We start from the raw sequence: 27022 nt of genomic DNA, 5'->3' as shown, positions 1-27022 counted from the left end.
AATTTCTCATCCTACAGGCTTCTTAGAATCTCTATGACCCTCATTGATTTTAGTAGGGATAAGCAAAAACTGAACCAAAAACCAAAAAACCGACATAACTAAAATCGAAAAACCGAAACCAAAGCAATAATCGACGATTTAGGTTTGAGTTTTACAAAAACAAAAAAATAACGGCTTAGTTCGGTTTTGACGTATAAAACCATCCATAAAAACCGAACCGACCCACATATATATTATTTATTATGTCTTAAACTTTTAATTTTAAACTTTAGACTTATTCCTTTTAGTACATTATGTTTATTTTCAACAAACATTTAATGGTGTTAAATTTTTATCTTTTGAACACTTTTATGATTTTAAAATATTATAATACGTACTCTTTAATCTAGTATATTTAAAGAAGATACAATACTATTTAGTATAACAAACTTTCATTGGTTTGAACCCAAAAACTAGAAAAAAAAAAATAGGAGCTCATTAACCCACAATTTAAACCGAAAACTCATAAACCTGACCTGGAAAACCAAAAAACCAAACCTATATGGGTTTGAAAACCGAAAAACCGACTTTCTACAATTTGGTTTGGTTTTAGCCAAAAACCGACCCAAACCGATCCATGCTCATCCCTAGATTCGAGTAAAGATCTTGTAATTTCAATAGTAGGGGCCGAATACTACTTTCCACACCTATCCATACTTTCCTCGAGAATCAATCCGAATCTTCTAAGTCATCTTCTTATAATGGTATTCCAAATACCCATTAAACATCGCATCCATACCCACTAAAATACTTCCTAGGCTCTCCTAGGTTCCTAACCTAACCCTACCATAAACTGCCAAAGGACTCCCACTTATGTCAGTTAACCACTTCATGAATATCATTACATGCAACAAAGCTCATTTAATCCTTTGCCTAACAGGCTCAACTCTACAATGATTGGACTCAGACAAGAATTACGCAACTTCCAACAACAAGAATCCTACAAAGCACAAAACAAACAACATTCGTGCAATAACACTCCAAGCCACAACCAATGATAGGACATCACAAGTTCACTTGCTACTACCATGCTAGGAACTTCTACTCTCACTGTCGGTTGCCTTATGCATGCAAATTATACACAACATATGATCAAATAAACTGTCGAATAAATGATTTTACCCTAGGACCACAACCAGACGAGGAACATGTAGTGAGAGTAGAATTTTCATTTTCAAAACAACAAACCATACAAACGAGTTGTGCTATAACCGATCAAAGTGAATGTATTATTTAAACTTCAGAATAAATATCATAAATTTCCAATACGAAAAACTCCAGTGGATATACCCACTAAAATACTTCCTAGGCTCTCCTAGGTTCCTAACCTAACCCTACCATAAACTGCCAAAGGACTCCCACTTATGTCAGTTAACCACTTCATGAATATCATTACATGCAACAAAGCTCAAATAATCCTTTGCCTAACAGGCTCAACTCTACAATGATTGGACTCAGACAAGAATTACGCAACTTCCAACAACAAGAATCCTACAAAGCACAAAACAAACAACATTCGTGCAATAACACTCCAAGCCACAACCAATGATAGGACATCACAAGTTCACTTGCTACTACCATGCTAGGAACTTCTACTCTCACTGTCGGTTGCCTTATGCATGCAAATTATACACAACATATGATCAAATAAACTGTCGAATAAATGATTTTACCCTAGGACCACAACCAGACGAGGAACATGTAGTGAGAGTAGAATTTTCATTTTCAAAACAACAAACCATACAAACGAGTTGTGCTATAACCGATCAAAGTGAATGTATTATTTAAACTTCAGAATAAATATCATAAATTTCCAATACGAAAAACTCCAGTGGATATATATATATATATATATATATATATATATATATATATATATATATATATATATATGTGTGTGTGTGTGTGTGAGAGACTTTTGTGTGTATAATTGTTTCCTTCAAACATTACTTGTTTAAAAATTTAACAAACAAACCTTCATTTAATATGTTTTCTAAATGGAATTGGCAAGTCAAGTGTGACTTGAAAGTAAAAATTCTGATATACTTAACAAATTGACAAAAGTAGGTTTCTTATTTACATTTGACTCTATTTTTCCTTAGCATGTTCAATTGTTCGATAATCTCTTATTAATTTATCATATCCATTAACAATCAAGCAATAATTTGATATATGATTATCATTTTTTTTGGAATGATAGAATTATATAAAATAGGCCCAAGGATAACCAGGAAGCTAACCGGGGCAAAAGTATAGAGTTCACAAGGTATAGATGTTCATGCAACAACTAAGAAAGGAAAGGTGCAACAGGAGTACTTCCAATGAGAACATCCATTCTAGTAAAATACTTTCATCCAAACACGTTTAACTATCGAGTTCTGATAAGATCTGGCACATTAATGTTGGTATAATCGTGCCGATGATAAATTTCATCAACAATTTCAGCATGCATGATGTCATTGTATACGTGTTACAAGCCATAACATTTTTGCCTTTAGGATTCCAATTATTGCATCTATTGAAAGTAAGCAGTTTTTGTTTTTAGTCAAGGAAAAGAAATACACTCAATTTCTTATCGCTTATATCATATACGTTGAATGGTTCTTGGTGATTCATGTTTACCATTTCCTATCAGATTGTTTTATTATTTTACATGATGATTAAGATATAAAATCGATAACTGTCGTACGGTCGGTTGTTGCTTTGGTCTTGAGATCATAGGGCGTTGAATCATGGCGGCTAAATTGTAGTATCTTTGCGGACAAGATGTAATAAAAGATACAATCCGATTTATGATCAAGTTACATTACTTTTACGTCAAAAGGTGTAACCATGAAATCAAAGTTGACTTTATTTGATTAAACTAAAACTCAGTAGATAAATTAATATAATGTTGTCATTTGTGTGATTAAAACGAATAATAATAGTCACCACTAGGCTTTATTGCATATAAGAAAACAATGCCACAATTGTTAGATGATCAACATCAACTAGTCAACCAATCGTTTTGTATGCACATGTGGCAAAACTTTATACTGTCCGTTTATATATACTTTAAAAAAGATAATAAATAAACTATTTTTTGATTATTATTGTAATTAATATAGTTGTTTTGAGACATAGGTGAAATTTTATATAATATATATATATATATATATATATATATATATATATATATATATATATATATATATATATATATATATAAAAGTAGGTTCGATCGAAAATGAATGATTAGGACAACATATACTGAAACTAATGATAATGTGACATGTGTCCATTTCATTATTCATAATTAATGTATTATGTAAGTTATTCATGTAATATTCTAAAGTGATGTGTTTGCATGTTTTCATTGATTTCAACATTTGTTGCCCTAACCATACATCATCCATATAACATTTATATATATATATATATATATATATATATATATATATATATATATATATATATATATATATATATATATATATATACACTAGCCGTCTACCCGCGCAAAGCGGCGGGCGGCAAATAATTTGATCTCTTTAGAGTTAAAATCATTTTGCATTCATTTCGAGAAATGAATATTAAATAATATCTATTTTTCAAGAGCATTACCATACCATATTAAGGGGGTGTTTGGCTAAGCTTTTTCTAAAACAACTTATTAGGTTCCACATCACTATAAGTTAAAAAAGTGTTTGGATTAATATAACTTATTCCGGTGGGGAACCTCTAATGCATTATTTTTTCATAAGTTACCCTACACTTACTTATTAACTTATAAGCTAATAAACTAATAAGCAATAAGTTTTTTGCCAAATACCCCCTAAATGGTTATTACTTCCATATTTACATACCCAAACCACTTGTACTGTTTATCGTTCTCTCTCTCTCTCTCTCTCTCTCTCTCTCTCTCTCTTTTCGTTTTCCTTAATTTTTTTATTAATTTAATGTCCTACTAAGTAAAATGTTAAAATATATAAATAATAGTTTATAAAAATAAACACTTACAATATCAGGTGTTGTGATTATATATATATATATATATATATATATATATATATATATATATATATATATATATATGTATATACTAGCCGTCTACCCGCGCAAAGCGGCGGGCGGCGAATAATTTGATCTTTTTAGAGTTAAAACCATTTTGCGTTCACTTCGAGAAATGAATATTAAATGATATCTATTTTTCAAGAGCATTACCATACCATATTAAGGGGGTGTTTGGCTAAGCTTTTTTTAAAACAAATTATTAGGTTCTACATCACTATAAGTTAAAAAAGTGTTTGGATTAATATAACTTATTCCGGTGGGGAACCTCTAATACATCATTTTTTTCATAAGTTATCCTACACTTACTTATTAACTTATAAGCTAATAAACTAATAAGCAATAAGCTTTTTTGCCAAACACCCCCTAAATGGTTATTACTTCCATATATACATACCCAAACCACTTGTACTGTTTATCGTTCTCTCTCTCTCTCTCTCTCTTTTTCATTTTCCTTAATTTTGTATTAATTTAATGTCCTACTAAGTAAAATGTTAAAATATATAAATAATAGTTTATAAAAATAAACATTTACAATATCAGGTGTTGTGATTAAAAAGTCGATAAATAGGCCTTTGAGAATGCCAAAATACTCAGGTGTCAACTTGTTCATTGTGATTTTAAACCACGTTTGGTCACAAATTAAAACATTTTCAACGATGCTATGTAATTCAAGGATTCATATTGATTTAGGTTCTCGAAACCTTAAAATATTGAACAAAATCTATATAGAACCTTATAATGAGGACAATAATCACCGTAATCAAAAAGTTCATGTGATGAAACTTGATATTATATGGACCAATGATGAAAAATGATTCATTTTTAGACTAAACAAGATGAAAAATATACAAACTACCTTAATCATATCAAATCTTGTGTTTAACCGTTCTTTATTGCAAAAGTAAGATGTCAAAATATACAAGCTAATGATAATACAATGCTCTAACTGGCCCTCTTGGTTGAGTTCTTTGAACCTGCAAAACCAACACATTAAAGAAACATAGTAAAAACCTTTTTAGGAACAAAGTTGATATAATAAAGCCTTCACCCAATATATTTATAAGATAAAAATACAAAAAGTTAAAAATGATGAAATCAATTACAAGTAAGGATTAAAATAAAAACCTGTTAAGAAAAAGTCATCTGCAGGAGGGATATTTGAATCAACATGTATTTTCTGATGGTTTCAAATTTCGAATTATCCGAAATTCAGGGAAGGAGATAGAATTTGTTGAGAAATATAAGGATTCAAAACACAAGTTAAAATTTAATATTATTTTATTGATGACTACTTGTACTATTAGCTTAATGATTTGAATGTCTTAAAAAAATAATATTATTATATTCAATCTATTTTTAGAAATAGTGGGATTTCTTTTATAAGATAGTATATATATATATATATATATATATATATATATATATATATATATATATACACACACACACACACACACACACACGGCGAATAACCGTGCGTTGCGCATAAACACCCATAAAGTTGAAATCTTTCCAAATATATGCTTTTCTTTTTTTAAATATAAAAAAAACGTTATGATTAAATTTGATATAATAATTTATATATTAAATTGATATAATATATTAACTATTTTGAATTATATAATAATATATACATCTATTGTAATTTCATAACCTCAATCATTTGAATGACCTATACCCGCGAGTTACACATTAATAAAATTAAATATAGTATATGGTTGAATGTTATTTGTAGTTGTTGTTATTGTTAATTAATTTTCTAAAATTTATTTGTTTAATATTTTAATTTATGTCATTATAATTATTTAAAACATGAAACATTAATTTTTTTTTATTTTAAAAGTAACAATATAATCATTTACCTAGACTTATTTTTTTACTATTGTTATTGTAAGTTATTTTAAGCTACTTATTTGGAATCTTTTAACGCTTATAAAAATATCTTTAAGAAATATTTTAGTTAAATTAAAATTACAATTTGGTTTTGCATTTATCACTATAATTTATCACTTTTAACTATTTACAAAATATTATTTGATTTTTAAATGGAACTGAAATTTATATTTAATTTGACATTGTAATATGAAGAAACACCTATATAGTTGAAGTTTTTACAAATATAATATTTTTTAAAATATAATGATAACATTGTTGTTAAATTTGATATAATAATTCGTATACAAAATGATATAATATATTGATTATTTTGAATCATATGATAATATATACATCTATTATAACTTCATAATTTCAATCGTTTCAATGACTTTTACCCGCAACTTACACATGAATAAAATTAAATATAATATATGGTTTAATGTTATTTATAGTTGTTGTTATTGTTAATTAGGTTTTTAAAATTCATTTCGTTAATGTTTTAATTTCTATAACTTATCACTTTTAACTATTTATAAAATATTCTTTGGTTTTTTAAGTGGAACTGAAATTTATATTTATGTTGACATTGTAATATTATATTTAAGTTAACATTTTAAGTATTTTATCTAAACTGTTCAAAAGTTGTAACTTTAAACACATAATGATTTACATATAACAACATATTAAATCTAATAAATTAAGTATAATATGTTAAAAGTTAAAGATATAACTTTATAAGTAAAAGTAAAGATATTATTTTAAAATTGAAAATTAGTTTATTTATGATTACACTTTAGATTTGATATTTAACCAACTTATAATCATTATTAGAATGACACTACAATTTATCACTTTTAACTATTTACGTAATATTCTTTGGGTTATTTAAGTTAAACTAAAATTTATATTTAAGTTGACTGTATAATTTTATATTTAAATTAATAATTGAAGTATTTTAAACAAATTGTTCCAAAATTGTATCTTTAAATGATAATGGCTAACATCCAACAATATACTAAATCTAACAAATTAAGTATAATATGTTAAAAGTTAAAAACATAACTTTATAAGTAGTAGTAAAGATATTATTTTAATATTGAAATTTAGTTTATATATGATTACACTTTAGGTTTGATATTTATTTAACCTGATTAACTAAATTATAATTATTATTAGAAAGAAATTGAAAACTCATCGGAGTTTCAAATGAATGTGGTGAAAGGAAAAATGAATGGGAGTTTCAAATGAATGTGGTGAAAGGAAAAATATTTCCTTTATAAGTATACTAGGCGAATGCTTGCGCGTTGCACAATAACACCCATATAGTTGAAGTCTTTACAAATATGTGTTTTTTTTAAATATAACAATAATGTTGTTGTTAATTTGATATAATAATTTTTATACTAAATTGATATAATATATTGATTATTTTGAATTATAGGATAATATATACATCTATCATAACTTCATAATCTCAAATGTTTGAATGTCTTCTATCTGTGAGTTACACATGAACAAAATTAAATATAATATATGGTTTAATGTTATTTATAATTATTGCTATTGTTAATTAATTTTTTTAATTTATTTGTTTAATGTTTTATTTCTATCATTATAATTTTTTAAAACATCAAATATTATCTTTTTGATTTTAAAGGTAACGATATAATCATTTATATGGAGTTATTTTTAAATAATGCTATTGTAAGTTATTTAAATATTTGGAAACTTTTAACGATTATAAAAATATTTTTTGGAAGTATTTTAGTTAAATTGAGATTACATTTTAGTTTTTGCGTTTATCACATCAGTTTATCACTTTTAACTATTTAGAAAATATTCTTTGATTTTTTAAGTGGAACTGAAATTTATATTTAAGTTGACATTATAATGCGCAGAAACAATTATATAGTTGAAGTCTTTACGAATATATGTTTTTTTTAAATATAACAATAACGTTGTTGTCAAATTTTATATAATAATTTGTATACTAAATTGATATAATATGTTGATTATTTAGAATTATATGATAATATATATATTTATTATAACTTCATAATCTTAATCGTTTGAATGACTTCTACCCGCGAGTTACACGTGAATAAAATTAAATATAATATATGGTTTAATGTTATTTATAGTTGTTGTTATTGTTAATTAATTTTTTAAAATTTATTTGCTTAATATTTTAATTTCCATCATTATAGTTATTTAAAACATTAAATATTATTTTGATTTTAAAGGTTATAATATAATCATTTATATAATATTATTTTTAACTATTGTTATTGTAAATTATTTTAAGCTACTTATTTGAAAACTTTTAATGATTATAAAAATATCTTTAAGAAATATTATAGTTTAATTAAAATTACAATTTAGTTCTTGCATTTATCACTACAATTTATCACGTTTAACTATTTACAAAATATTCTTTGGTTTTTTAATTGGGATGGAAATTTATATTTATGTTGACATTATAATGTTATATTTATGTTAACAATTTAAGTATTTTGTTAAAACTATTCAAAATTTGTAGCTTTAAACTGATAAGGGTTTACATATAACAACATATTAAATCTAATAAATTATGTATAATATGTTAACAGTTAAAGACATAACTTTATATGTAAAATTGAAGATATTATTTTAAAACTGAAATTTTGTTTATTTATGATTACACTTTAAATTTGATATTTATTTAACAGTATTAGCCAACTTATAATTGTTATTAGAAAGATTCTACAATTCATCACTTTTAACTATTTATAAAATATTCTTTGAGTTGTTTAAGTTACACTAAAATTTATATTTAACTTGAGCCAGTAATGTTATATTTAAATTAATAATTTAAGTATTTTATATAAAATGTTCCAAAATTATATCTTTAAAATGATAATGTTTTACATCCACCCATATATTAAAACTAATAAATTAAGTATAGTATGTTAAAAGTTTAAAAACATAACTTTATAAGTACAACTCAATGTATTATTTTAATATTGAAATTTAGTTTATATATGATTACGCTTTAGGTTTGATATTAATTTAAACTAATTAACCAAGTTATAATTATTATTATAAAGAAATTGAAAAGTAATGCGAGTTTCAAATGAATGTGGTGAAAGAAAAAATGCATGGGAGTTTCAAATGAATATGGTGAAAGGAAAAATGCTTCCTTTATAAGACCTCAAGCCATCATAAAAACCTTTAAGTTTGTTTTTATTCTGAAATTTGTATATGATTTGTATGCATGTCTTTCTAAAAGATTGGCATTTTTATAGTAAATCTTTCACTAAATGTTAATTAAACATAATATAAGTTATAAAAATTTTGAATGTTACTTCATAATTAAGAAAACTTTTGAGTTGCATTAGTTAAAAAAGGGGGTTTCAAAGGAATGTGGTTTGAGGAAGTTAAAAAAGGGGGTTTCAAATGCCTGAAATTCAAGAAAAAATGCAAGCTTTATAAGTACGTAGTATAATGAAATGATGTGTGTATATATATATATATATATATATATATATATATATATATATACATGTATGTATGTATGTATGTATGTATGTATATATATATATATATATATATATATATATATATATAGGGTTTATATTATTATTTTGCATTAAATTTAATGTCTGTAGAACTATGATATGAATATTAATCTACAATTATTCATATATTCATTTTTTATGTTATTATTCTACAAGAAATTTTATGTATATTAATTTAGTAAATTTTATGTTATTATTCTATTATAAATTTTATATATGTATATTAATATAGTAAATTTTAATGTGAATATGAATGTGTGATTACTCATATAATCATTGACGAATAATGATAAAAAGTTGTATATATAAAATTCATCGCAGAATAGTATCATAAAATAGTGTTCTCACGTTCTTATTTTGTTTGTTGTTCTTATTTGAACCATCTCATATATATATATATATATATGTGTGTGTGTGTGTGTGTGTGTGTGTGTGTCTATATATATATATATATATATATATATATATATATATATATATATATATATATAGTTTTGAGATATTCGCAGATGGTTTGGATACTAAAGGATGGATCTGACTTGGATGCTTCTCTAAGAACACAATCAAAGAAGAATTGTTAAAGGACGAACGAGTGTTCTCCCAGGACGTTGCTCCGACGATCAACTTAGTTTTTTGGAGAGAGAGAGAGAGAGAGAGAGAGAGAGAGAAAGAAAGAAAGAAAGAAAGAAATTTAGGGTGGTCTTCATAAGAGAGAAGATGGATCCCTTCCTTGAGGAGGAAAAGATCCTTTTCATACCTGCCTTTAACGGATCGCGGGGACCTCGTCCAATGAGCGTAAAACATGGCCTCCTCTGACTAGGAGGATCAGGCCCATGATAAGTAATTGCATGGTGACGTCAGTTATGGGCATCACCTAAGCTTTCTTTCTCATCCTGATTAGTCGTGGGTGAGTGAGAAGATTTCGGGGAATATTCGTCCCTTGTGGAGGGAAACGAACTGCTGCCCTTGTGCTAGACTGCCTTGGCCAAGATTGGGCCTTGACCAAAGTCCTGACGAGATAACGTCTTGTTTTAAATATCTGTTACATTTAACGGGACCATTTATGGTGACGTTAACAAGTCCCTTAGACCATTACACTTCTGCATTTTTGACATAACAGAGTTGTTCTAGGTTATTCGCAGGCACGTGGAGGGCTGCTATTGGCAGCTTATACAGCTGGCAGGGTCAAATCGTTGTGTGTTCGGCGATTTCATCATGAAGACGGTTTACTACCCCTTTTGTGGTATTTAAGGCTCTGTTCTCCCTTATGTTTCCTTCCTACCTTCTACTTATTTCTCTTTAACTTCATGTTCTTGAGAAAAAACCCTTTTAGTCCCTTCTTCATAATTTTCATGGCCAACATTTGCGCTTTGGGGAGAGATATAACCACCGAAAAGTGGGAGTCTTTGGAGTTTCGCTTCGGTTTCGTTCCCGAACACGGAGTGCAAATCCCCCGGGCCAATGCATCACTCTACAGTCTACCTGATGGCAAAGTCAGCATCCCAATCTCCTTGTTTTAGGCAGGTTTGCGCTTTCCCACCACTTATTTCTTTAACCTGCTTATCCGGGAATATGATTATTCGATGAGAGGATTGATCCCTATCGTTATAAACAAGATAATGGGTTTCGAACTACTCTGTCGTGCTCTGGGCCGCCTGTCGACTGTTCCAACTTTCAAGTACTTCTTTAACACCTCTACTCAGTCGGGGACTCAAACCCTCTCTCGGTGGTGGGGAGTCCCTACTCTTATCCATGATAAGAAATCTAAAAAGAACTGGCAGGAGAAGTTCTTGTGGGTGAAAACCGGTCTCGTGGTGCCCAGTTACCCAAGGGATAAAGTGTACGTCGACCGTGCTCCGACGCTTTTTGGTGCTGACAAGGAATTGGCCGATGTCCATGAGAAGATTAGCATCGACTGCTTCTTGGTTGTCGGAATAAGTTCCGCTTGGAGGAAGTCAGTTCTTTAGAGACAGCTCTTCAGGGCCAGTTCGACGATGAGCTTCAGTGTTATGATGTTGATCTTGTGGAGGCTCTCCCCCCCCCCCCCCCTCCCCCTCTTTTTTTTTCTAGACGAGGAATCGAGGCAACTGTCGATTCTGATAGTACCACCGGCACCGAGTCGTAAAAAATGTAATTTGAGTTTCTTATAGGAGGGTACCAAGTATTCCACTCGTGCTCCCGATGAAGGTCCTCCGAAACTGCTAGAGGGGGCGCAAACTAGGGCGACTGAACCGCCCTGTCATATAGGAGAAAAAATCAGCGAGAAAACCAGCCCTGCCCCCACAACTTAAGGAGTCAGGGAAGAGGTTGGGTCTTTGCCTCCCCATGGTCTTGCCTTAATCTCTTCTAGTAAAACCGCAACCACTACCCTTCTGATGGGTTCTTATCCGGATTCCTATAAGCCATCCTGGAGACTAACTGCTCAAGATCTTATCTCTGACCATGACACCACTCTTGAGTGGTGTTAGCACACATTTCCACTTACCACAACTGAGGCCATAATTGTTAGTCCGATGAACATATGGCTGACAGCTTACGCTACGCTGCTGCCCAAGTGGCGTCTTATTCGGTCGCGACTGTCGAACGTATCTCCGAGATGGAGACCCTCCAGTTTAATTCTGACAGGAGGGGCATTGAATGAGAAGATCTGAAGGCCTAAGTGATAAAGTTAGAAGCCAATAACAACAATTTGGAGTCCAGGAAGGAGGCGGTGTTGCTTGATAGGGAAAGCTTGGCAAGTCAAATGCTGAAGCTGAAGGATGAGGTGGGGCGCCTGAACAATCGCTTGGGGGTCCTAACTTTGGAGAATGATGGTCTGAGCAGGCGAACGATAGAACTGGAGGTTGATTTCATTGCTAAGAACGCCACAAGGGGAATGCTAAAAAACAATGTTTCTTGGATCCTTAATTACGAGCTCAACCGGGTGGTGGACCAGGTAATCGACAGCCCCCAGTTTCTCTATGGTTTGGTGCAGGTGTTGGTGGCTTGCATAGTTGCGGAGGTGAAGCAGGGGAAAAAGCTGCTAAGGAGCTAGTGATTTTCGGGGAGTTTGGCATGGAGGTTGAGGTGGACGTGACCACCAAGGTTGACGAGATGGAGGATGCCTTGGCTGCTTTTACTGAAACAGATTATGCTAGATATCTTCGCCCAGGTGATGTGGATATGGTCGGGCTTCGTGACCTTTGCCAATACGCTCAGGGTGATGGATCAGGCCCTTGCCCAAGCTCTTCCCCTGGTGATGGTAACACCCTCACCCACAAGTAACGTTGTTTCTTTGATTTGTCGTGATGTAATATCAATGAACAATTTTTCTATTTCTTGTTTTGTTGATTTTTTCCTTTGCTGCCCTCAGGGTGGCTTGAAAGTCCGAGTTTCCGATAACATGAAAATTACTACTTTATATTTGTGGGTATGAATGTTTGTTGTTGTTAGGATGTAAATCCTCAAAGATCGATTAGATTCAATGGGTAAGTAAAGAACACAAAGATAATCAAATTGATGTTGAATGATTAAAAGTCACACACACAGATGAACTCGATGAAGAATTTCAACTGTAGAGGCGTGCTAAGGTTTACAAAGTATATCTTAGCAAAAGCGTTGACAATCTACGGTGCATGCATGCACTATAAATACTTAAACCCTAATAAATGTGACATCTTGAACAAGCCCAATACCCTATACAAAATGGACTAACTATTACAAGCCCAATGTTGCAACATCTAACACCTAACAATTGTTATCACACATATTCTTTTGTATGGTTTCTTCATATGTGGTTTATGTTGGCCATCACATGGTATTTACGCAGGGTTTGCTTGCACCCGTGGTTTGAGTTCTAGTATTGGTGAACTCTGTATGTTTGAGCAAAATTGGTCTTTGAGAAATTTGTTCTAATTTTCTACTTAAAGACCCTAGGTGTAGCCAAGATCGTCGTCTTGAGGCTCACCCGATTATGCTTTTTTGTTTTATTAGTGGAAGATTATGATCCTTCTACACTCATGTCACACATTCATTTGTATGTTTACTATGATGTAAATGATGAACATGTTTTGGGAAGAAGGTTATGAGCCTTCTATATGAGAACTTTCTGGCTGCCTCCTTGTAATGATTTCGCTCGTGTGACGTTGAATGACCAGTCCTTGTTGTCACACAGTAAATGTACACAACCTCTTTGTTTTGTTTTTCAAGCATGAAAATAAGGTGCATCTGAATTGCCCTTTTGGTTTAATCTAGTTTTTCTTAGAGTGTAATAAAATTGAAAGTAGTAAAGTAATTTTTGCTAATTACGTTTACATGTAAAACTTAATACACAATGCCTTTTCTAGCATTGGTTCAACATTTAACACTTGTTTAAAAGTAAAAGTGGTGTAGGCTCTGAGCATTCCACGTTCTTGGAATGGCATGCCCGTCCTGAGCTTCTAGGACATAAGCAACATTCTCATGGGCTTCCACGATTTTGTATGGTCCTTCCCACATGACACTGAGTTTGTTGGATTAGATGTCTAAGACCATAACTATAGTTAGTATGAACTTAACCCAATAGTAGCATTGTCCATTTCGAGTTGCCTTCACCAGAAAAACTTAATACATGGATATTTGAGAAAGAGGTTATTTGTGATTTATTGATATATTATAAGAATAATATATTAATTGAGAAATCATATTATATAATTAGTATTGATCAAGAATTAATTTTGAATTAATTTAGTGATCAAAAGAGACTAATTAAATCAACGGGGAATGATTATGTAAATCAGTGATACATATGGTTTGGGCTAATGATCCATGAGTGATTTGTGATGGGTTAAGCTTATGAGTTAGTCAATGAAGTGTTAGTCCAAATAAATTATTGGATAATAAGCTTAAGTGTAAGAATTAGGGTTAAACATATGACTCTTGGAATTCTACACTATAAATGTATACGCTAAGCCCTAAAATCGGACACCCTTGGATTCTAAGAAGAGTTATCCGATTTTAGTATCTCCCAAACCTCTCTCATATTCATCTTATTGTTTATTGTTGTTTGTGACTTGTTTGAGGCATCACACTTGAGGTGCTAAGCTCTATTAAGGCCATGTTCTACAAGCTACTACACAAGGTAATCCTCTAACTAGTTTTTATGATCCAAATATCACCTTTGCATGCTAGTTAGGCTTCACGCTTTGGAAAATGAATATTGCATGTACAGTTAAATAAAAATTAGATCCAAATCATTAAGGTCATATGTACTCAATAGGAATGTTATGTAACATAAAACCCAATAATGGTATCAAAGCCATGCATGTTTTCTATTAGATTGATTTAATTGTGTTGTTTTCAAAGTTGAAAATTTATGATTTTTGCTTTGTGACTGCTGGACTCGTCGAGTCCCATCATGGAACTCGACGAGTTGGATGATATGACCATGAAATCGATGAGTCCAATGCCTAACTCGACGAGTTGGATCATCAGTTGGAAGAATTTTCGATGTTAGGATGAAATCCTTAAATATCGAATAGATTAAAACAGGTAAACAAGAACACGATATGATCAAACCGATGTTGAATGATTAACAGTGAAGCCTCAGAAGAGCTCAACAAAGAATTGCTTCTGTAGAGGCACAAAATAGGGTTACAAAGATAATATAAAAAACTTAACCAAAATACATAACATGCATGCATCTTATATATTATAACCCTAACAATAAATACGAGTGGACAAGCCTAACTCGTTTGTACAAAATGGACTAAACCAAATAGGCCCAATGACGCAACACTTTATCTTTAATAATCTCCCCCTTTGCGACAATTGAGATCATAGCCCTTCAATTCTTGATTCGCTTCTGCACTTCGTAGATCTTTGGAATGAAGCTCAACAGCAGCTTATGAACCTGGATATACCACGTGATCATATTAGAGAAACATTTCAAGTCATCCTTGTGGTTGACCTTGAAATTCGTAACCAACTCCAAAATAAACTCTAGAAAAGTAGTTGTATACAAGTGTTTGTCTTCAAGATGAAAATATAGCTTCTGACATTCTGCTCCTGGGCAATCTCTAGACATGTACACAGCCAACCATCCTTCATTGTAAATTTTTCCTGGTTTGAGCTTCCGTAAGTTATTCGGGGCTTCCTTAGGAACAATACTTGGTTTCGTCCTCAAAATTGTGGCAATATCCACATCCATCGTTCCAACCTCCTAAATGTATGATTTGATCATTAGTTGGAGATGGATCATCACAGGTTCGTACTTTTCCTTTTCTCTTAGCAACATATTGTATAGCACTATCTAGTCATGGGGGTTCAGTCAGGGCAGGTCTACAAGTTTAAATTCAAAGGCTTGACATGCCGATCCTCTCGCAACTTTAAACTTTGCATTAGGGAAGCTTTCAGTCTCGATCGGTCCAGTGACTTTCACAACGACAATATTGTGAATGCTCCAAGTCTCGTGTTGAGGCTTCATGTGCTTCAAGTAAAAGGAAAACAACATCTAATCAGCCCAACTACTTGTGAGAGGTGCATCAGCAACCTTCATGAAGGTACGAAACCTGAAGGCCTTTGGAGTAAGTGAAAGATCCAACTGCGAATCCTGAGAATTTTGAACTTCAAAGGATGCAACTAGATCCAACCAACATTGGCTCGGCAGATCCACAACCTCATTATTAATCCGCTTCAGGGTCCACTTGGGGAATAGCATCACTTGGCTTTTGAGTGTTGTCTGAGCTTCTTTATCAGCCTTTTCCTTTTCTTCTACCTCTCTAACGATGTGAGCATTTTCATCCAACTCTGCCTCGCGAGCCTTCCGCCTTTTAAGCTCAGCTTCATCAGGCTCTTCGTCTCTTTCATCATCAATAATGGGTTCATTGTTAAATAACTTTTCTTTTCACTTGGGTTCTTTCTTGATGACAGGAGGGTTGACTGGAGCTTTAGGGGGGTTCATTCAATTGAAATTTGGAGCCACATTCTCCCCCTTGTTGCGAAAACGCCACCGGTTTCGTAACACCTTCCAAACGGTGTAACATAGCGAACACTGGGTGTAGCTTCTCAGCCAGATGCATCTTTATAGTGATGGAGATCATGGGATCACGAGTCTTAATGATATTAGAGAGCAATCCAGTAATGTCGGAGATACAACTTCTAGTGACAGTATTTTCCGATAGCAAATCATCGACTTGCTTCTCAGTGTAGTGAAGCTTTGTTTCCAATACTTTACATTTTTTTTCTTCTTTGATGGAAAGAGCATCCATTATTTTACTCTCCATTGCCAGTTCCTCCTGAAGCTTTAAGATCTTCGCATCGATGGAAGACTAGAATGCTTTATTATCAGACTGAAACCTCCGGAGAAGTTCAACAAAGTTCGCTCTTTCTATTTTAAACATGTCACATACATTCTGAATGGCCTTGTTCGCAGTGACGATGTTGGAGTTGTAGTTAGTCTTATAATCTTCCATAAACTCGATGGTGTCAGCAATAGTTTATTGAATTTTTCGGTTGTGGATTTACAAACATCAGCTGAGTCAGAAACTGCCTTGTTCATGGTAGAGGTGTTAGTTGCATGTTCCCTTGTGACCCGCTCAAGAATGAACTCAACACCTACTTTGGAGTAAGACGAAGAAGAAGAAGGATTGGATGCAAGAATCAGTTGGTCGATATTAGCGTGAAGGGACTTAAGTTCCCCTTTTGTAGCAGAGGCTTCATCTTCACTATCAATACTGATTTGAAAAGGACTGTAAGTGAATCCGCCCATATCATCTTCATCATCTACAAAAATCATGTCTGGGTCATCGGTGCGAATGGGAGAGATGGGTGGATTAACATGGCTTGAACAACCTGAAGTGTTAGCCCCCGTATCAGATACATTGACTGAACTTAAAGGTGCAGTAGATGCTTGGGGTGGAATGGTGGATTCTATAAAGATAGGAATTAAAACTGGAATAGATGTTTGTGGTTGAGATGAAATAGGTGGAGGATAATATGCAATATTAATTGGTGTAGAGGTGGTTGTTTTTGGTGAGGGAGGAAGAGAAGGAACATAATCATTGAGTAGTGGAGTTACCTCACGATTTTTTGGTGGAACTTTAGTGCGAACAAGAGGTTCGTTGTGAACATGTTCGTCCTCCTCATTATGAACTGGCCCTTGATCTTCAGTGTGAATGGGATGATTCTCCTCAATGCACATCTCCGACTCGGAATCAGATTCAGATCGTTCGCCTTCACTCTGGTATGGAGAAGGAGTGGGAGATTTTATCCTTTTATCAGGTTGCTTTCTTCTCTTTGGTGCAACAGTAGATGCAACATGAGCCTTTCACTTTTTCGATAGGGTTTTCGCAACCCATGAAGGTCCTTCTTTAGCAGTGTCTTTCTTGCTAGCTTTCTTCGACCCTCTTCCCCCTTTCTTGCCTTTGTCAGCATCAGCCAATATGGCTTGGAATTTAGCAGTCATTGGAGGAAATCCTGAGGGAGTAAGAGTTTGATAACCCTCAAGGATTTTGCTGGTGGCAGGCACATCATGAAAGATTGCCTCCGGTATTGATCCACTGAGGGAAAACTTTCAAGAATTGGACACAATAATGATGGTAGTATGAAGTGTTGAAATGGGAGCCATTAGTGCATCAGACATCACTAGAATCTTGAGTTGTTGAATCGCTCTATGTACGATGACGTTCCATGTAGGTGGAACATTGGGTTTCTTGAACTTGGAAACGACAGTAAGATTTTCCTTGTACCCCACTTGATAAAACATTTCCAAGATAGCAACATTAGAAATGGTTTATGGGTTAACCATGTTATCAGAATGAGGAAGCCCAAACAGACTGCAGAAAGGGCTTTGGAAATAGAGGTCGACTAGTTATGGATGTCTAAGTATATCCGTTGTTCATCCTTGATATAGTTAGCTGTTGTATATGCCTTGGATAGAATCGAGATCGGAACATTCTCAAGTTCAGTCAAAGCAATAGTGAGAGGGGGTATTTCAAGAACTTGATAAGAAGGAGCAAGAAAGGATCATACATAACTGGATCCAGATCGATGATGAGATTTTGGTGTTGCTTGATGGCCAGAAGAGTTGAAAGAGCAGTTTATTTGTGAACTGAAAGATTCTCAGATGATCCTGCCATTAATGAAACGTAGAGAAGAAGATGAATAGTAGAGAACTTTTTGATCGCCGAAAATTGCTATATGAACTTTGAAAATGGTAATGAGAGATGGAAGCGTCAAAATCTTTATATACGATTCGATATGTGAGCAAAATCCGGAGAGTGAGTGTATCGGTTACTCAACCGTCGCCTGAAAAACCGCGATGTGACAAATGTGAAGTGTTAGATACACGCGTCACACGGCGTAGTAATAGCTGTCCGTTCATCTTTGCACGTGCCCGTTTGAATTCTTATCTTTTAAATTTTGTTGCGTCTGCTCATCTCCATGCGCATTTAAGAAAATGATTTTGATTCATACGAACGTTGAAAGACACGAACGTGGGTACAACTGCGAACCTGAAAAATTATTAGTAACCACGAACCATACTTTTTGAAAATCACTAGGATCTTCGTGCAAGAGTGTAAAAGAGAATGAAATAAAATGAAGTATATATGTGGGAATTAGTGATGTCTAAATAAAGACATAAAACTATTGATCCCAGCCAAAGATCTCTTCATTCATAGTCAAGAGAGACTAAGAAGTGTCTGTGTGATTTCCTGTTGAATACAATCAAATGTTTGATAAGAAACATTGAAAGGCATCTTATCATGAGGCTTTATAAAGGGTGGTTCATCCTTCAACCAAACTACGAACTTGACATAAGTGTGAAAGTTGGTAGAAGTACTCGTGTGACCAGTGTAGTCAGTTGAACGAATAGGTTTGGAATTTATGTCATTGACTTGGATAAGTATTGAAATCTCAAAAATAAAATAAAAATTGGATCCATTGGGAAGAAATGTCTTGGGACGAGAGCATTTCATTAGGATCTCACAAAAGAGAAGAGATTTCTTGGTACTGACCATGAACATGGACTTTCGTTAATTCCTTGGTGAAAATACTAGAACATTTAATTGTTCACCGTCAATTCATATAAGGTATTGAATTTTGGGTTTCACTCAGTTCATGGTAGAACGAAACTAAGATCATTAACAGATGTTCTGTAACCATAAACCTCAGTGGTAATTTTTTGAGAGTCTCAAGGGTTACATGTATGGATGTGAAAGTGACCATGCAGATAAGTCTTAACTCAATATGAGAATTGTAAGGTAGCTCATGACTAATGTGAATTCATAGCCTGATTGGGAAGAATTGATTGGTAGTATCAAGTCATTAAGGCTTCATAATCGAGTCGTTGAGGCTTAGGTCAACATGCAGCAGCATGCTTCTAGGGATACTTAGCTAATACATAAGTAAAGCGATTTCTACCCGCCACATCACACGAATGGATAGATGTTGCGAACATCTAATGGTATGATCGTAGTGTGAACCTGTTGAATGTTTGTGAAAAGAAAAGGGATAAAAATAAACACAAATTAAAAATCTTTTTATGATTTTAATTTTCTGAAAAACACAACAAAAAAATAGAAAAGAATAAACTATTTTTGGTTTTTGAGATTTTCTGAAAACCAATGAATAAAAACAAATAAACTAATTTTGGTTTTTTGAAAATTTTCTAAAAAGAAATAAAAAGAGAAAATATACGAGCTAAAAATAAAGATAAACAATAATATACAAATGGTACAAAAGGATATATGAAAAACCAAACCATGAGTGAACAGTGGACTACGAACTACTGCGAACATTTGCACCAATTCGCATTCAGAAAGAAGACTATCAATGAACAGTTGACTGTGAATTACTGCGAACGTTCGCACCGATTCACAGTGTAACTTTATGAGTGCAAAAGTGGTTTTGGTATAGATTCATCTTCCATCATTCCCAGCCCTTGAAGTATTCTATTTAAGGTTGCTTCTGGTAGGGCCTTGGTGAATATGTCGGCTAATTTTTCAGCGGATCTTAAGACATGAATTTCCACATTGTCATCTTCCACATCATCCTTGATAAGTGATACCTTAGTGCTATATGTTTCTTCCTTGAATGTTGCACTAGGTTGTGACAAATGCGAATAGCACTTTCAGAGTCACAATAGAGAGGGATTCTTTTCATACTTAGGCCATAATCGAGAAGCTGGCTTTGAATCCAAATGACCTGAGATGTGCACGAAGTTGTAGCTATGTATTCAGCCTCAACTGTTGACAACGAAACGCATGTGTGTTTCTTTGATTGCCAACTCACCAGCTTGCCATCAAGAAATTGGCATCCACAAGTTGTGCTTTTTCTATCTAAGTCGCAACCCCCTAGGTCATCATCTGAGAATGCTTTCACAAAAAATCCTGAGTTCGCAAGATACCATAACCAAGAGATGACTTTCGTTTAGATACCTGAAGATATTCTTGATAGCCACCATATGAGGTAGGGATGTCAACGGGGGCGAACGGGATGGGGAGTGCATTCCCCACCCCCGCCCCCGAAATTTCCCCATTCCTCCGCCCCCGCCCCCGCCCTCGGAATGTTCAGCCTTTCTACCCCCGCCCCGCCCCCGAATCCCCTTTATTACCCCCGCCCCCATCCCGTTCCCCCACCCCCGATTGATTTTGGGCCACCTTTTTTTGGGCTAAAAGAAGTTGTTATTTATGCTAAAAGAAGCTATTTTTAGGTAAAAAATAATTATTTATAGCAGAATTTTACATGTTAAAAATAAAATGTTATAGCATTTTAAAAAATTATACTAACAACTTAAAAATATGTTTTTTGATGAATTTTGGAAGCTCAAAATCATGTTATTGTTTATTATATTTATATAATTAATATATGTAAATATATGTGTAATTTATTAACGGGGTCCCCATGGGGGTTTCGGGACGGGATTGCCTACCCCCGCCCCCCAAAAAAAAACGGGGGTTAACATTGCCCCCACCCCCGCCCCCGCTCCCGATTTTTTTTTTAAAAAATCCCCCAAACGAGACGGGCCCCCCACGGGAACGGGGTCCCACAGGACTTTTTGACATCCCTAATATGAGGTTTGCGTGGGTTGGCTTGGAATCTAGCATAATAACAAACTGCGAACATAATATCTGGTCTACTAGCTGTTAGATACATGAGTGATCAAATCATCTAACGATAAAGAGTCATATCCGCAGACGGTTTATCCAGTGAAGGGGTCAGTTTTGTTCCAAATGTCATTGGTACCTTCATCTTCGAGTCTCCCACCATTCCAAACTTAGCAAGTAAGGTCTTTTTGTAACCTTCCTGATTAATCTAAATTCCTTCCTGTCCCTGTCTAATGTTTAATCCAAGAAAAAAGTTAATTGGACTCATTGAGCTCATCTCAAATTTAGTTTCCATCAGCTTTCAGAACTCAGCTGTAAGGCTGGGATGAGTAGATCCGAAGATGATATCATCAACGTAAATTTGTACAATTATCAAGTGGTCACCCTCTTTCTTGCGAAAGAAGGTTGGGTCAACGAACCTTGTTTGAATTTGGACATTTTAATAAAACGAGTTAGTGTTTCATACCAGGTTCTTGGAGCTTGTTTTAGACCATAAACTACTTTTTCAAGAATATAACAGTGGTTGGGATATTTTTCATTTACAAATCCAGGTGGTTGTTCCACATAAACGGTCTCTTCCAGTTTGCCATTTAGGAATGCACACTTCACATCCATTTGAAAAACTTCAAAATTCTTGTGTGCTGCATATGCCAAGAAGATATGAACGGATTCCAACCTTGCAACGGGTGCGAAGGTCTCTTCGTAGTCAATCCCCTCTTCCTGGTAATAACCTTTTACCATTTGTCTAGCTTTGTTTCTGATCACATTCCCTTCTTTATTCATTTTATTCCGAAACACCCATTTTAAACCAACAATCGATGTATCTAGGGGAGTTGGAATCAGTTTCTAAACTTTGTTTCATTCGAACTCAATGAGTTCATCTTGCATCGCTTGCACCCAATCAGAATGATCGAGAGCAGTGTTGACAATTTTGGGTTCAACCTTGGATATGAACGAATTAAACATACAAAATTCTAATTTGGAGAATAATGTAGTTTGCTTCACTTTTGTGCATAAGCTTTTGTATATAGAGTTGAAAACATTTCTTTGTAAATGAAATGTATGCACAAGAAAAATCCAATATTTTCCTTATAAAATGAGTTGCAATCTTAAGACCCAAAGACCAAAATATACAAGTATTTTACCATACTTATAATAGTGTAAGCAGTCTTATAAAAATAACACCCATTTTGAATGTATAGATCCCCGTAAACTAGGTATATTGTTATATCCCTATGTGAGTTATTATAACCATACCGATTGACATAGTAGCCTGTAACGATGTTCTTCAGGCGTCAGAATGTTATGACATTTGTCACCCCAGACCTGCTGGTCTAGCTGTTGCATGCAACTAAGGTGTGGGTTTTCAATCCCAATATAGATCTATATACAAGTATCACACTCTCCCTACAAGAGACTCTGGTTATAACTACAAGATTTTAACCCGTATTCTAAGAGTACAATGAAGTGGTGCCTCACAACCTGATTTAATGAGTTTACGTGTAGTGTAATTGAAAATCCTTTTTGGTAGTAGGAATATAACCTTCCTTAGTAAGTTCATAAAGTTGATGTAACATAAACTATACCTATTATAGCTTATCATGAATGTATGTAGTAATGAAAAACCCTTTTGTAGTGAGAATTGAACATTTTCATAGTGAATAGTAATTTAACATATCATAAACTATATTTATTATAGTTCATCTTGTATGTTTGTAATGACTAAGAATCCTTATAATGAATGAGTATTTCAGTTACCTAAGTGTAACTTAACATAAAACACAATTAAATATGTAGTCATCATTGATAAACACTTTGCTCAACGCATTACAAAGTGGTTGTAAACTGTTTGTAACTAGTTTTACTTTTCTGTCTCTGATTTTGTAAAAATCTTAGAAAAATTATCGTGAATTAAAACATAAATTTGTAAACTCCGGAAGTGCATAAAATGTGTCTAGTATACACACAATTTTTATTATGATTTTTAATGATTCCTAACTAGTCTCAAAAGGACCATTTTCATTGACTGGTCCAAAATCTTTTCTGCAGTGATAGATAGTTTTGTAAAAATCACCATAAATTTTAGAAAAATCGTATGAACATGTGAAAGTAGTCATTTTAAAGGTATAAACCAGAACTATTCGCATATTGAACAATTTTGAAAGTTATGGAGTTTAAGATGGTCAAAACAGATCATGATTGAGCCATAACTTTTCTGTTAAAGCTATCATTTGAGATTAAGCATGTTTTAATGTTGTAACTTGTATTCTCCCCCATAAAACTAGATGAAAACATGAACAGAAAGGGGTATGAACTCACCTTGAGTGATTCCCTGAGATGGATGCTTGAAGAACAAGAGGTTTCCAAGCCAAGAACACTTGGAGAATGCATAAGGATTTGAAGATCCTAAGAACAAATATGATGATATTTGTACATGAATTCCATGTTTTGAGTGAAGAAATGTAGTATGATAAGAGTAATGATGAAGAACTTACCAAAAGTAAGGGAAGAATTCATGACTTCTAGGAGTTTTGAATTCCAGAGAGAAGAAAAGAGTAAGAGAGAGAGAGAGAGAGAGAGAGAGAGAGAATGTTTATCTTTAGATAAAGGTAAGTGGGACTCTTGGGAATTTTTTAGAATAAGGTCTCTTGGGAAAGGTTGAGAATAAGATCTCTTGGGTGGATTTGATTAAGGCATTCTGATGGAGTGTGGGGATGAGTTGAAAAAGGACAACGATTTGACTAGGTAAGGTGTGAATAGTGACATATAATGGGTGATTACCTTATGAAAAAAATAATAAGTCTTAGAAAATATTTGTAAAATGGGTTCTAAATCTTCAAGGTTGGCGCAAAATAGGATTTTAGAGGGTTTAAGTCATGAGAAATACGAGTTTGAGGGTTTTCTTGATGTTAAATACTCCTAAAATTGCTAAGAGGTCCAGAATGGTCAAAAATTCAGAATGGGGTCCTAGTCTGCGAGGGTTCCGGGACAAAGAAGTCATTTCTGAAGCAAAAGGAGGAGTTTCAAAGCTGGCCTTCGATTTCCAGAGCCATTCCGCAGTTCTTAAGTCACCTGATCCTTCCGAGATATAATGCTTCCGGTCTGCGATCCTTTCCGGAGCGAGATCTTCCGGAGCATGCAAGATTTATCAGTTCCTCAGATGGTCCGGAGTCAGCAATGTTCCATATCAGAAGTTACAAATCAGAAGGGATTTTCCGAAGTAGAAGTGTGTTCTGACCAAGAGGGTCCTTTTTTGTGGTTTTCTCCTTTGGTTTTGAGCTGTTTTCAACAAAGGAAGGGGTTGGGATAGTACGGATTTTTATAACAAGTTGAGAGAGATCAAAGAGAGATTTAGGAGAGAATTGGGAGAGAGAGAGAGAGAGAGAGATACAGTGAGGCTTTGCCGTTGGCCTTCATTAGTGTTTGGCCTCATAAGGCAAGGTTCGTAAACCCCATTATGCCTCGCTATGAGTTTTCTACACCCCCAAAGGGTATGTAATGGTGTTTTATAGAGTTCTTACCTCACTCACCCTGGTTAGGGTTTAGAATTTCTGAACAGGTGAAACTTCCGAGTGATACTTTGTATTATGATAGAAAGTTATACAATAGAAAGCATAGAATATATGCTATCATACAAGCACTAAATGAGTTTATCGGTTTGGCCTGTTGACTTTTGTTGACTTTGATTTGACCAGAATTTGATGTTTGTCACACCAAACCCTCTAAGCCTATCCCTAGCATCTCCGAGGTGTTAGTAGTGAGTCCCAAAGCGCCAGAAGGCCCCGAGAAGAAGAACTTTCAGCTCAGAAGTTCTGTCTGTGCAGAGCCCGGTTGCTCGCTAAACCCCCTTGTAGGTGAGTTATGCCTACCCTACTTTAAGTATAACTTATGTTTAAGTTCATTATCGTTATTATGAACCTGTAAAAAAGATTTATCAGTGATTTAAAGTTGTTATAATGGTTCATATTCTTACGGGGATGATGTCTAGGTTATGATTTAGTGAGGTGTTTAAAGTGAGATTTCCAAACAGTATACTTCGTATACCAAACGGACCCTACCTTCGATATGATCCTACCTGGTTGTTCCTTACTTGATAGATCATGAAAGTAGACTTTGAGTTAATGATGAGTCTAGACAAATAATTAGTCACAATAAATATTAGACTGCAATTTAGTGATAATAATACTAGGTTTCGTCAAAGGAAAAGACAATTCTTAGAAGCGAAGCGCTGCCCGAATTTTGAGTCGTCACTTTAACAAGTGAGTGCATAGTTACTTTCATCTTACACATAGATATGAAGTATTTAATATAAATTACTTGTTATATGTGCCTATTATCTGTGTTCTTGATATCTATGTTTGATGAACGATTTATACATGTTTTACTTGATTTAAACTATATATGTATTGTATACCTATGGGTATGATGGGTAAAGATGGGTAGATGATATAGATTATTAAAGATGAAATAAATGATGGGAGCCCTCAATGTTGAAGCTTGTTCAGCCATCTAGCGGAGTATAGATGATGACCACGAACTATTCTAGGCAGTCTAGTGGAAAGCTGGCGGGCTCGCAACTTGTATGTGTTTGTGAACGACGTGTTCACCAGGTGTACTCCATCCCTCTCATGGTTGCCTTACTGACATATATTGTTGAGGAATCCCCTAATCAGTATTGTCTTCCTGATGATAATCCTTAGGATAGGTCCCTTAAATTAGATGTTTTATGGACAGGAGGTGAGGATAACGACAACGGGTAATCGGGTTGAATGATTAGATAAAATTAAAGAACTTAATTATTGTGGGTTGAAACACCTATGTGCTCACCGGGCTCAAAAGTCTAACCCACTCAGTTTCTTGTATTACAGATAGTGGCAAAAGAGCACAGTTGTGATGATCCCATGAGAGATCTATGGAATATTGGCCGTTATAATAATAGATGTTTGTAAGGATTGTACTAATTTTATTTATGTTTATACACTGTATTAACGATGACATCCCAACATTTTTAATATAATTAAAATATATGTCTTCGGAAATGTTTTGATAATATATTTATTATATTTTTAAGAAAAAATTCCGCAATATTATTCTTAAAAGGATAATCTGATTTTTAAATAAAATATAAACAAATCGGTCTTTTCTGGCCATAAAATTGGGGATATCACAAAACATTTAGGAAAAACTACAAGTAAATCAAAAATAAATTTTAAAACACAAGCCTTTTGGTAAATACTATCTATATCTATATCTATATATATATATATATATATATATATATATATATATATATATATATATATATATATATATATATAACATTATCATTATCATTATATACTTATAAAGGAAACATTTTTCCTTTCACCACATTCATTTGAAACTCTCATGTATATAACATTATCATTATCATATATATATATATATATA

The sequence above is a fragment of the Lactuca saligna genome, chromosome 2 (assembly GCF_052625555.1).
Source record: "Lactuca saligna cultivar CGN05327 chromosome 2, ASM5262555v1, whole genome shotgun sequence".
Lineage (NCBI taxonomy): Eukaryota > Viridiplantae > Streptophyta > Magnoliopsida > Asterales > Asteraceae > Lactuca > Lactuca saligna.
This window is presented reverse-complemented; position numbering follows the sequence as displayed.